Below are 13,680 nucleotides of genomic sequence, written 5' to 3' on the forward strand. Positions count from 1 at the left end.
TGCCAGGTTCAAGATAATGATCAACTCTTAGACTGGAGAAGGGAAATGAGAAAGGTAAAATATAGAGGAAGCTTTAACTTAATTTTCAGTTTTTAATTTTATACACTTATCACATCATATTTAACATAATAAAGTATTACATTTCATGAGGAAATACTAGGATGTTTTTAAATCAAGAAGCAGTAGATGCTGACCATCACTACTTCCAGTGAGTGCTGAAAGTCTCAGACACTAAGACACAAAGTAAAAGATATTAAGTTATATGCAGAAGGTATAACAAAACAGACACCCAAACACCCACACCCTCACCCATGCACACAAAATACAGACCAGTTCAGGAAAATCTCAGTCGAAATCCTAATACATATTTTTATGTAACTTGAAAATTTAATTTTAAGAAAATGTGTAAGTAAAATGAGACTTCATCTTTGTCAATCCACAGAATGATGTTGCACACCCTATTAGTGACCCTGCTGCAGAAAGTACTAGATGTGCAGCAATACTATGCGGCATCAGTCCTGTGCCAATGGGCCAAGGTGGCTATGAGACAATTTGAGCCCAACAAGTGCATCCACTATGACCTGCTAGAGAAGAACATTAACACTGTTCACAAATGATTGAACCAGCCTCCAGCCCTCTTGGAGAAGATCCTGTATGAATGCATGACTGACATAAGTCAACAAAGAAACTGAGTAGGGCAAGATATACCTGCATAATCATGCAGGGTGTCATGGACCAGATAGCCATGGTACAGTTCATCAGCAAGAGGGTGCCCAAAATGGCCATACCATCCACTGTGATCAAGGCCAAGCTCAGGAGAGAGAAAGACTTATTCCTGACAAAGGACATAAACCAGGAAGTATATAATTTCCTGACACCTGCAAATGAGAACTATGGTGTCTAGAAGCCTGGATCTGGAATCACTCACCAGATTATTCTTGAAAACTACATATACCCAAGGATTCTTCTGATTGTACATACTCACACACCCCAATGGTGGTGGGCTGTGGGGCTTACACATTGGAGTCAGAGGGGCTATGCAGCAATGGCAAGGTTGGGATTCTCTGAAAGGTGAAGTACCCCAAGGTGATTGGTGTGAAGCTGACAGGCACAAGCTCAGGTTAGACCTGACCCTGAGAGGCGATCCTGAAGGCTGCAGGCATCCCTCCGGTGAAAGGGGCATAGGCGCTATTGTGGAGTATCATGGGCCTGGTGTAGACTCCATCCCCTACACTTGCATGACGAGAATCTGCAACATGAGTGCAGAAATTGAGGCCCTCAGTTTTTTCTTACAACCACAGAATGAAGAAGATCTGGATAAGGCAGGCAAGGGAGACATTGCCAATCTAGCAGATAAATCAAGGGATCACTTGGTACCTGATTCCAGTAGCCATTATAACCAATGGATTGAAACTTATCTCAATAAACTGAAGCCACATGTCAATGGACTCTTTACCCAGACCTGGCTCACCATGTGGCAGAAGTGGGTACTGTACCAGAGAAGGAAGGATGGCCTCTGGACATCAAAGTAGATGTGATCAGCAGGGGGACCAACTCAAGCTATGAGGACATGAAGTGCTCAACAGTGGTGGCCAAGCACATGCTGGCTCATGGGCTAAAGTGCAAGTCTCAGGTCACCACTGCACTAGAATCTAAGCAGATGTTCACCAACACTGAGCAGAACAGCTATTAATAGATCATACAGGATGCGACTGTTACTATCCTGATCAATGCCTATGGCCCCTACATTGGCTAGTAGGATAGAAAGAAAATAACGAAAGGGGAGAACCACACCATCATCACCTCATACGACAGAAACTTCATAGGTTGCACCAACAGAAACCCCGTAGCCCATGCCTTCATCATGGCCCCAGAGATTGGCATAGCTTTGGTAATTCCTGGCACCATCAAGTTCAACCAAGAGACTGACTTCCTGACAGGCTAGGATGGCAAGAAGTACAAACTGAAGGCTCCAGAAGATGAGCTTCCCCAAGCAGAGTCAACCCCCGGCAAGACACCTACCAGCACCCACTCCCCAAGGATAGCAGTGGACAGAAGGTGAATGTGAGCCATACCAGTCAGTGCCTACAGCTCCTACAGCCTTTTGACAAGCAGGATGGCAAAGACCTGGATGACCTGTAGATCTTCATAACAGTCAAAGGGTGTACTACTGACATGTTGAATGCTGGCACCCAGCTCAAGTTATGGGGGCACCTGGACAACATCTCCATCAACCTGCTCGTTGGTGCCATCAACGTTAAAAACAACAATACCAACTCTGTGAGCAATGCTGTCACTCAAGACACAGCTTGCTATGACAGGATAATGGCATCAATGGTGGTGATCACATATGAGAGGCATGGCAAGGGCTCAGCTGGGAGCATACAGCACTAGAATCTTGCCACCTTGGGGGCTGGGCCATCATAACCAAGAGCTTCACTAGAATCCATGAAATCAACCTCAAGAAGCTGGCCTGCTGATCCTTACCGTCACTGACCTTGTGGACTACAACAAGATCCACTCTATGTGCAAGCTTACCATCCAAGGCCTAAAAGACTTGGACCCTGGCAAGCCCCTGAAATGCATTATCAAGCACTTCCAGTGGGATCCAGGAAACCATCTTCTTGAACCACAACCTTCAACAAGACCATGCTAGCAGTGCTCCCAGCAGAATGAAGGAACTATAGCAGTGAGATCCAAGCTCATCCAGCTACCATTCTGCCTGCCCACCCGCCTGCCTGCCCTGCTACTTGGACCCAGCTATGGAATCATTTACAAGTGTAGTTCTCTGTGTATATTCAGACTAGGATCTGATCTGATCCAGCCATGGCTTCCTGCTCTACAATAGAATGGTCAGACACTCCTACCCTACCCTCTCTCAGCCCACCGAATCACCCATGGTTAAGGAGGTTCTTAAAATAATTTTCAGGCCCTTGACATCCTATTTTTAGTTTGGTTCAGATCTTGAGCACTTCCATACAACTGCATTTATTTTGATGACAAGACTCACCTAAAGAAGTTTTTCTCCTACCTGAACATTTCACTGGTGAGGGTTTTGGATAACCTTTTGTTCTTGCAAGGAAAGTGAGAAGCTGTTAAATTTGGCCTGAATTGGCTTCCATATATATTTGGCCTAAGCCAGCCTCCACACTTGGGTGATAAAATTTGGCCCAAAGTGGATTCCATACATAGTAAACTTGATGTGTAAACAGACTGAATGTATACTTTTCTAACAAGGAGCAGAGTCTCAGACAATTAGGCTGAAAAAGCCAAATCATGACCATATAAGGCATATGCCAACTACAGGCCATCAAGTTGTTTCTCTATGTCACTTTCATTTCTCTGGCTATAAATCTGACCTGGACATGTGGTGGCATGGAGCATTCTGAGCCCTCTTGGTGTGGAATGCTGCCTAGTTCTAGAACATTTTTCTTACTGAAATAAACTTAACTGGTCTCTGGTTTTTTTCTTTAACAAAGCATAACTTTTTAAAAAAATGTATGTAAGAAAAGGGATCAAAAAATATCACAGACAATTTTGATTAGAGGGCAACAAACTAAGTTCTACTGCCTGTTTTATATGGCTCACAAACTAAGAACAGTTTATTTATTTATTTATTTATTTATTTATTTATTTAATAAATAAATAAATAGATGACCAGTAAGGGGATCTTAACCCTTGACTTCGTGTTGTCAGCAACTGATCATCCCTATATGGGATCCAAACCCGTGGCCTTGGTGTTATCAGCACTGCACTCTCCTGAGTGAGCCACTGGCCGGCCCACAGTTTTATAATTTTAAATGACTGAAAAAAAAAAAAAAACTCAAAAGAAAAAATATATAGTTACACAAAATTCAACCAAATTCATTCCTTTACATAGTACATGGTTGTTTTTGCACTAAAATGGCAGAATTCGGTAGTTGTAACAAAGGCTGCATGGCCTTTGAAGCCTAAAATATTTACTATCTGGTCTTTATAGACATAGTGTGCCATCCCCTGATTTTGAAAAAGAAGTTAAGCTGGACAGATTTGCTCTGTCAGTTATTAAGACATTGGTATACAAGTAAGTAAATAGGAAAAAAAGCAGACTAAAGATCTCAGAAACAGAGCAATGTAACATATAGCAATGATGGTATTGTAGATTAATGAAAAAAGAGAAACTATTCAAGAAATGGTACAAAGAGACTAGTTATCCATATAGGAAAAAATGGTTCCCTAACAAACAACAAAAGGAGGGGGTGGGGAAGGAGGGGAGTAGAACTCAATTCCTAAATATAAAGAGGAAAACTTGAAAACATTTTGAAGGAAATATAGCAGAATATCTTTAAGATCTGATTTCAAGGTAGAAAAGGATTTCTTGAACAAGTCACAAAAAGCCCAAACCATAAAAGATAAAATCTGCCAACATTAAAATTAAAATTTTCCATACATCAAAACCCATCATATAAAAAATTAGCAAGCAAACCATACATATAATCAGAAGAATTAGAATTTACAATATAAAAAATCATACAAACCAATGAGGGAAAAAAAACTCACTAGAAAAAAATGAGAAAGAATATGAACAAATTCATTGAAAAGGAACACCTGAGAAACACGGGGGGAAAAGCTTAACTTTATTAGTAATCAGGGAAGGCAAAATGACTTAAAATTCAGATTAGCAAAAATTTAAAAGTCTAATAATGCCAAATATGGGTGAGGATGTAGTATAAAACAAGAAGTCTTCTGTTCTGCTAATGGAAATGTATTGCTACTTCAAAGCAATCTTGTGACATGAAAAAATGCTCATTATTACGAACCATTAGGAAAATACAAATTAAAACCACAATGATGGCCGGCCCGGTGGCGCACTGCTACAGTGCGCCGCTTGGGAAGCGCGGCAGCGCTCCCGCCGAGGGTTCGGATCCCACATACAGACCGGCCGCTCACTGGCTGAGCGAGGTGCAGGCGCAACACCGAGGGTTGCGATCCCGTTGCCGGTCCCGGTCCGGTACAGGCGCGACACTGAGGGTTGTGATCCGTTGCCGGTCACGAAAAAAGACAAAAAGGAAAAAAAAAAAAAACCCACAATGAAATATCACATCACACCTGTTAGAATGGCTTTTATAAAAAAAATTTAAGATAGCAAGTGTAAGAGAGGATGCAGACAAAAAGGAACCCTTGCACATTGTTAGTGGGGATGTAAACTAGTACAGCCATTATAGAAAATCATATGGAGATTCCTCAGAAAACTAAAAATAGAACTACCATATGATCCAGTAATCCCACTTCTGGGTATATACCCAAAGAAATTGAAATCAGTATGTCAATGAGATATCTACACTCCCATGTTCACTGCAGCATTATTCACAATAGCCAAGATATAGAATCAACCCAACTGTCCATCAACAAATAGATCAAGAAAATGTGGTATATATGCTCAATGGAATACTATTCAGCATTAAAAAAGAAAATCTGACATTTACAACAACATGGATAACCTGGAGGACATTATGCTGAGTGAAACAAACTAGGCACAGAAAGACAAACACCACATGATCTCATTTATATGTGGAATCTAAAAAGCTAAACTCATAAGTAAAGAGTAGAATTATGGCAACCAAAGGCTGGGGAAAGATGGGGTGGAGGGAGAAAACAGGAATTCTTGATCAAAGGGTACATATTTTCAGATAGATAGAAGGCATAAGTTTTGAAACCTAATGCACAGCAGGGTGACTATCATCAATAATAATGTATTACATATTTCGAAATAACTGAGTAAATTTCAAATATCTCAGCATAAAAAAGTTATAGGTAAGTGAGGTGATGGATATGTTAATTAGATCAATTTAATCATTCCACATTGTATACATATATAAAATACCACATTGCAGTCCATAAATGTATACAATTATGATTTGTCTATTAAAATAATCTCATTTAAAAAATAATAAAGGGAATATACTTTGCATAATTGTTTTACCAAATACTAAAAATAAATAAAAACATCACCAGCAATAAAATAAAAGAGATTGTAGTATATTCATAGAACCGGAATTCTATGAAATTCAGTTAAGTGATTAAATTAAGATATATATAAGAAAAATCTCACAAACTTAATATTTAATAAAAAATATATTTCAAAAGAATACAAACAGCAAACAAACCAAAACATGGAAAAACAATATGAAACATTCTTAAATGATACATACACATACATATACATATACATAAACTAAAGGTATAAAAACACACACAGAAACAGGAATAATAATCACTAAGTACAGAATAGTGACCAAGTATGATATGACGGAGCAAGAGAAGAATGTGACGAAAAATATAAAAAGGAGGCACAAAATACATTTGTAATCATTTTCTTTTTAGGCTGAGATATTTATTACATTATTCTCTATTTGTATGTCTGACATATCTCATAATAAAAAGAAAAAGGAATAACCATTAATCTACCACACAGAGTGGGATAATAAGTCTTCCTGTCATGAATCTCATTATTAATCAAAGATATTAAAATGTTATTATGATAACAACCTTCATTAATTATTATGAAGTACTGGAAATGTCCATCAACAGTAGAATAAAGAGACAAATCCACACATTGGAATTCTATTTGGGAATAAAAAACAAACTACTAATACACACAACACAAATGATTTCAAAAACATTATGTTGAGCAAAACAGTACACATTGATACATACATATATATCCTCCAGAAAATTATACTGAATGAAAAAAATTCCAAAAGGTTGAATACTACATGATTCCATTTGTATAACATTCTTGAAATGACAAAATTATAGAAATGGAGATATTGGTTGCTAGTGGTTAAGATGTGGGGTAGAAGGGAATGGGAGGTAGGGGAAAACAGCGATTCTTCTGGTCATGGAATTATTCTGTATCTTCATACAGAATACACAATCTCTTGATAGTAGATACACAAACCTACACATGTGATAAACCTACACAGAATTAAATATACAGACACACAAATGAATACAAGTACAACAGGGGAAATATGAAGATCTGTGGATTGTATCAATGTTACTATCCTTATTGGGTTACTGTATTATGATTCTGTAAGATTTTATCATTGGAGAAAACTAGATAAAGAGTATATAAGATCTTGCTGTATTATTTCTTATAACTGCATGTAAATCTATGATTATCTCAAAATAAAAAAAAATTTAATTACTTTCTTTTAATTAAACATCACCATATTTACAGTATTTGGATTGTGTGGTTCACAGAGGAAATGCCTCTACTTTTCTTGCACATCTTTCTCCAAGAAACAGATTCCCTGGGCATTAATTTTACATCTCCCCAGTCCCCCTCAGAAGAAAACAAATTAAAGATATAAGACTAAAGTTACATTTTTCACTGTTAGTGCTGTGGGTCAAATGTGTCCTCCAAAAGTTCATGTGTTGGAAACCTAATCTCCACTGTAACAGTGTTAAGGGAGTGGGAAATCTGCTTACAATATTTGCAAGGTGGCGCCTTTGAGACGTGACTGGATCACAAGGATTGTGCTGTTGTGCACAGATTAATCCATTCATGGAATAATGAATTATCTTGGGCGTGGACTGTTGGCTTTGGAAAAAGCACATGAGAGAGCTCCTGTCATTCTCTCACCATGTGGTACTCTATGTCACCACAGGAGATACCCTGTGTCACCACAGGAAATAAGAGAAATAAGTTCCCACACAGAAGAAAGCCCTCACCAGATTTGCCCCCCTGGACCATGTATTTGACAGCTTCCAAAATTGTAAGAAATTAATTTTGTCCCCTTAAAAATTATCCAATTTCAGATATTCTGCTATAAGTGACAGAAAATGGACTAATACAATCAGATTCTTATTTGAAATGTATAAATTCTACAATAATTCAAACTCATTACCAAGATGCCATTAAACTAGTGATATTCAATAGACAAAGTACTAGAATCATGACTCCTTCATGTATGCATTAAAAGATAAACCACTATCTGAAGTCTAAACTCTTCACTAAGCCAGCCTTGGAATCATTTTTCTACTTCATCATTAAGAAAAATAAGCGATACTATTATATTTGACCACCCTGCAATAGAAAACATGTGAGCCAATTTTTTTCCTTTCCTCTCAACATGAGGTTAACACAATACCAATAGAATTTCAAGATAAATATATGGACAAAAAAGTGAAAGTTAAAAGAAGCCTGATATTTGAAAATTTACAATTCATATAGGAAATTTAGAGGAGAATCCTTGTTGGGGAGAGTCCGGAAAGAAATCCATAAAGTCACTTAATATAAACTTTTCTCTTATTTTCTGTACTGTGAACTTAAGGATGTTTTGAAGGATAACCTACACCAGTGTACATAAAGCACTGAAGTTAAGTAAGGATACAGCATAAGTATAACATTGACTTTGTGCTTGTAAACATACTTTTCACTGTGCTCCTCGGGACACTCAACGAATTTACTGAATCAACTCAGAATACAAGGGTACTTCAAAAAGTTTGTGGAAAATAGAATTAAAAGATAATATGAATCTTTCCATTAACTTTTTGAAGTAATCTTGTATATCAAAGAACATTTGATTTGACCTAAAACACTTGCACTGCTTGCAAAAAAACTATTTCCTTACTTGCATAAAATGGCCGTTTTATAAAAAGAATAATGTGGTAACTATAAATCTTAACTTTATTAATTCCTGATTTTTTCCATTTCCTTGCAAATACTTCAGACTTGTTAAAAGTAATCTCTTAATCCAATCATCTCAGGTTTAAAATTTAGCCATTTCCTCTGTGATCCGCAAGACAAATACTGGAAAAAGGATAAGTCACAAGCTATTATTTAAATAACCTCAATTGAGTTTAACTAAAATAGCATATGTCAAAAGATAAGATAGGCCAAATTTCTTATATTTGACTTATCAATACTGTTGTAAGAAACCCTATTAAGTTCAGAATTTTCCACAATAAACAAGAGACAAAGCTCTATTCTAATATATATTGCTGGAGTTGTCAAATTGCTGCTACAAAGATGCCCAAACTCCTGAAAAAATTACTTTGAAGTATTTTAGATTAACAAAATATCCCTTAAACAAAATGGAATTTAAAGTACTTACGCTGTTAAGTATTCCTTTCCCTTAATTATTAAAGTTATCCTATATAGTTACAATGATAAGCTCAAAATACTGACAATTCCTTGTCAATAGCCTATAAAATAAGATCACCCATATATTCTTCTGTCTCATGTACTTATACAATACATTAAATGAAATTCCATTATTTCTGTAGCAGCTTTTACATTTCATTTCCACCCTTAAATTTCACAATTTAATGTACACCAAACATTACCAAAACCAAAACACATTAAAACTTTATTGTGCTAAAAAAAAAAAAACTTTATTGTGCTGATTTATACAAAAATGCACAAATATGATCCATGTTTTATGTTGATAATATAACCATCTCTTACAGATATTTTAATTTCTTTCTTAATTTGCTACTGAAGTATCACTTTTTTAGCAATTCAGAATTAAAATTTGTATTTCAATATAACTACTAATGTCATGTAAGCTAATGAGAATATAAGTCAATTTAAAAAGTTCCTCATGAAAGGATTTTTGCTGCCCTATAGTTGCAAACTGCCAAACTCTAGAATTAGGCTCTAAATAGTGTTGCTGCATAGATGAACAGTCTACAGTCATTTAGCTTTCACGTAGTAGCTACTATAGTAAATGACTAGCTTGGAATGCAATGATAAGAAATGCTGCTGCTTAAAATAAATAAGGTTGGCCCCTAAACTAAGGTTTTCTAAGCACTTTGTAGGACAAGTCTATCACAAAACACTACTGTTGGGAAAATAGAATAGTATGGTCAGGCTCCCTCGCCTCGGGGCAGACTGGGGTGGAGTAGCATTCTTTGTAAGCAAGTTGTGTGTGGGTGGAATTAGTGCACCTGCGCTGCGCTGCAGTTTGGCTGGTGTCTGCCTTGGGTGTCTGCTCTGCCTGGCCATGCTCTTGAACCTACGACTTCCAAGGACCGGTCTGCCGGTTACCTAGTTCACAGACCTGCGTGTGAGAGGTCTGGGGACCCAGCCTGGCATGTGAGGGGTCTGGGGACCTAGCCTGGCATGTGAAGGGTTTGTGACCCAGTCTGTGAACAGACTTGAAAGGTCTGTGAGCTCCAGACCTGGCCCTAGCTCGACAATTGGCCCAGTTGGCAGGATTACGGGCAGGTAAAAGAGCTCGACAACTACCTAAGTAAATTGCCAGCAGCCTTCACTTAAGTTTAACTTTTCTTCTATAGGCCTCATTCCCAGACACATAAATAAGAGTTTAGTGGAAACACCTATCCATATTCTGAAAAGGATATAAAAATTAGAGGAAATTCAATGATGTGCAATAAAATGATCTATGACTAAAGAATCTGAAGGAGAGCATTCTAATGTATATGAGAATGAAAGCTGAAAGGTGAAGGCACAATCCTTACCAAGAATAACAGGGGTTTTCTTCAAGAGACTGAACTCCACCATATAACTCTAGTTCAATAAAGTACTAAACTGGTCCAAAATTGCTTTAAAACAAGACAGAAAAAAGAGAATAAAATTTTGCTTAATGGCATTTAGATACTAAAAAAAGTTACCATGGGAACTTAAGCCACTAAAAAATAAGATAGTGATAGCTGCAGTTTTGTTTGGAGACAATCACTACATCAAATAATTTCTTGAGGGGCCGGCCCGGTGGCGCACTGCTACAGTGCGCCGCTTGGGAGCGTGGCGGCGCTCCCGCCGAGGGTTCGGATCCCACATACAGACCGGTTCCCGCTCACTGGCTGAGCGAGGGGCGGGCACAGCACCGAGGGTTGCGATCCCGTTGCCGGTCCGGTACGGGCGCGACACTGAGGGTTGCGGTCCGTTGCCGGACACGAAAAAAGACAAAAAGGAAAAAAATAATAATAATAATAATAATTTCTTGAAGTAGCCTCTGACACCACTATGATTTCCTTTTAATCCTTCACTTTTCAACTCAGCACTCCATTTTACCATGACTTAGAATGTGAGAGACAATCAAAAATTAAAATACAGGTGATAAGTGCTTGAATCAAAAAATGGAAGGACAGAGGGGGGGAACACTTAGGAGATACAGTTAATTCAAACTGAGGATAAGGGTCAGGGAGGACAGAGGGAAAGATGACAGAAGGAATAATTCATGAGCTTGAGGTCAGTGGTAAGAAAACTATATATGGTTCAAAAAGTGAAATCCTGTTCTTTGACTCTGTTCTTTATACAGTGCTTAATTAAATTTCCAAATTTTCCTTTATCTTCCAAAGTCTCAACCTTCTAATAGAAAAGCTGATTAAACAGACACCCCATCACTGGCCTCTGACCGGGACTTCATGTTCTCCATGAATAGCAATAATAATATGATAATGAGGACAATACTATTATTTTTTAGTATTATACATGTGATCAAAAAGTTTTGAGAAGGGGTACTTAACATTAAACAATTCTAGTTCAGTGTGTTATGGATTAGTAGCCCCAAGATAACTAGTAAAAATAATATGTTCAAATACTTTAGGATAATTTTAAATTCTTTCCAAAAACCCAGAAAGACAGTTCTCCAAATAGGCATCTCTAATGTTAATATATATTACAAAATAAAACATACACTCTAAACAGTGGTTCTCAAACAGGGGTGATTTTGTTACCCATAGGACATTTGGCATTGCCCAGAAACATTTTTGGTTGTCACAACCAGAGGGAACTACTGGTATCAAGTAGGTAGAGGCCAGGGAGGCTGCAAGATATCCAACAATGTATAAGACAGAATTATCTGGCCCTAAATATCAATCATACCACTCTCAAAAAAACCCTGCTCTAAAGGAGCACTGAACAACATCATTTATTTAATCTATTTTATTTACTGTTAGAATCACTGAATTGTACTCTGTTGTCAGAATCTGTCAAGATATTTAAAAAGACATTATTTACTGAAATCCTAGAGGGAATATTGTTATAGCATAGAACAGGAAAATAAAGATCACTGAAAATGCTTAGTGGTTATGTTTAATGTAACCCACTACAGCCGATGGCTCAGAAAGAAATAATTTGCTGCAAAAATGAAATTGGCAGTAACACTGTAAAGAGGTCAATTATATACATATAATCTGGAATTAATAGGACTTTTCTCCTTAAAGCAGATGGATTTCCTTGAACCATTAAAAATATGCATTGGATCTCAAGACCAAAAAAAAAAAGTAGATATAAAATTTTGATCAGCATTCCTTAGGGTGGTTTTGTCAAAACCAGATATATAGGTCACACTGTTCTTCCAGAATACCTTAGAAATACATCTCTTCAAAATCAGTAGTCTTTCATTTTACTAAAAACATGCTTGAAAATAGCACTGCTTATAGTACACAGTAGCTGCTTAACATTTATTGAAATAAGTGATTTATTTCAGAACAAGCCCCAAACTATAACATAGGGTTTACACTTCTCAAAACAATGACAAGAGATTTAAAATTTCACTCAGTATGTTTCAAATAAAAACCTGAAAGAAAATACTGCACAAGTTTGAATACTTCAAAAGTCTATAATACAACAGCCAAACTAGGTAGAATCATAGAAACCATCCTGAGCCAGACATCTCAAAGGAGGGTACTTATTACATTCCTAGGTATATACAATAGTAAGCCAAGAAGTACTTAAGTGAAAAAATAATCACAGTAGGTCTAAATAGAGGAGCAACTTAACCTAATAAAAGAGAGAGAAGAACCTACGTTAAAATAAAGAGGATATATTATGGAGCTAAATTGTAGAACTACATAAATTTTAACCTAAAATAAGAGATGTCAAATAAATTTTCCTTTCATGGTTGGTTGCTTTGAGCTAGAATTCTCAGATGTATGAATGCACAGCCTTCCTCTATTGAAGGGATGTAGATGGACAAATTGAGAACTCCTCAAAAAATACCTAAGAACATTTTATTTGATTTAAAATTCAAATGGATTTAAAAAAGATTAACTGTTCCCTTACTTGCATAAAATGGCCCTGTTTTAGTCCGTTTTGTGTTGCTATAACAGAATACCTGAGACTGGGTAATTTATAAAGAAGAGAGGTTTATTTGGCTTATGATTCTGGGATGGTTGCATCTGGCATTGGCCTCAGGCTGCCTCTACTCATGGCAGGAAAGTGGCAGGCAGCCGGGAGGTACGAGCAGATCACATTGTGAAAGGGAGCAAGAGAGAGACAAAGGAGGTGCCAGGGTCTCTTAAACAACAAGCTCTCAGGGGAACAAATAGAGCGAGAACTCACTCATTTATCCCTCCTTCCCCAGGGAGAGCATTAATCCATTCATGAGGGATCCGCCCCCACGACTCAATCACTTTCCAACACTGCCACATTGGGGATCAAAATTCCACATGAGTTTTGGAGGGGACAACATACCCAAACTTCATCAGGTCCCTTTATGAAAAGAATAACGTGGTAACTACAAATCTTCAGAATTCCTGATTTTTCTATTTCCATGCAAATACTTGAGACTTGTTAAAAAAATAATCTTTTAATTGAATAACTTCAGCTTTAAAACTTAGCTATCTTCTCTTACAAGACACCTATATTATCAAAGTTGGAAATAGTGAGGGACCAGTTTCCACTAAACTTTGCATTGCCATTTGTCCTTGCTTCTCCTAATTCAT

The 13,680-nt window shown here is 37.3% G+C and overlaps 1 pseudogene; it reads left to right on the forward strand.

Moving 5' to 3' along the window:
- Positions 1-443: 443 nt before the first annotated feature.
- On the forward strand, positions 444-2,687 carry LOC103601089 (annotated as a pseudogene).
- Positions 2,688-13,680: the final 10,993 nt, after the last annotated feature.

The sequence above is a fragment of the Galeopterus variegatus genome, unplaced genomic scaffold (assembly GCF_000696425.1).
Source record: "Galeopterus variegatus unplaced genomic scaffold, G_variegatus-3.0.2 Scaffold3585, whole genome shotgun sequence".
In the NCBI taxonomy this organism is placed as follows: Eukaryota; Metazoa; Chordata; class Mammalia; order Dermoptera; family Cynocephalidae; genus Galeopterus; species Galeopterus variegatus.